We start from the raw sequence: 720 nt of genomic DNA, 5'->3' as shown, positions 1-720 counted from the left end.
TCATAGGCATGGGCAAAGACTTCATGACTAAAACACCAAAAGCAATGGCAACAAAAGCCAAAATAGACAAATGGGATCTAATTAAACTAAAGGCTTCTGCACAGCAAAAGAAACTACAATCAGAGTGAACAGGCAACCTACAGAATGAGAGAAAAATTTTGCAATCTATCCATCTGACAAAGGGCTAATTTTCAGAATCTACAAAGAACTTAAACAAATTTACAAGAAAAAAACAAACAACCCCATCAAAAAGCGGGCAAAGGATATGAACAGACACTTCTCAAAAGAAGACATTTATGTGGCCAACAAACATATGAAAAAAAACTCATCATCACTAGTCATTAGAGAAATGCAACTCAAAGCCACAATGTGATACCATCTCACACCAGTTAGAATGGTGATCTTTAAAAAGTCAGGAAACAACAGATGCTGGAGAGGAGGTGGAGAAATAGGAATGCTTTTACACTGTTGATGGGAGTGCAAATTAGTTCAACCATTGTGGAGAACAACGTGGTGATTCCTCAAGGAACTAGATCCAGAAACACCATTTGACGCAGCAAGCCCATTAATGGGTATATACCCAAAAGATTATAAATCATTCTACTATAAAGACACATGCACCCGTATGTTTATTGCAGCACTGTTCACAACAGCAAGACTTGGAACCAACCCAAATGCCCATCAATGATAGACAGGTTAAAGAAAATATGGCACATATAC

The sequence above is a fragment of the Mandrillus leucophaeus genome, unplaced genomic scaffold, assembly GCF_000951045.1.
Source record: "Mandrillus leucophaeus isolate KB7577 unplaced genomic scaffold, Mleu.le_1.0 Scaffold918, whole genome shotgun sequence".
In the NCBI taxonomy this organism is placed as follows: Eukaryota; Metazoa; Chordata; class Mammalia; order Primates; family Cercopithecidae; genus Mandrillus; species Mandrillus leucophaeus.
This window is presented reverse-complemented; position numbering follows the sequence as displayed.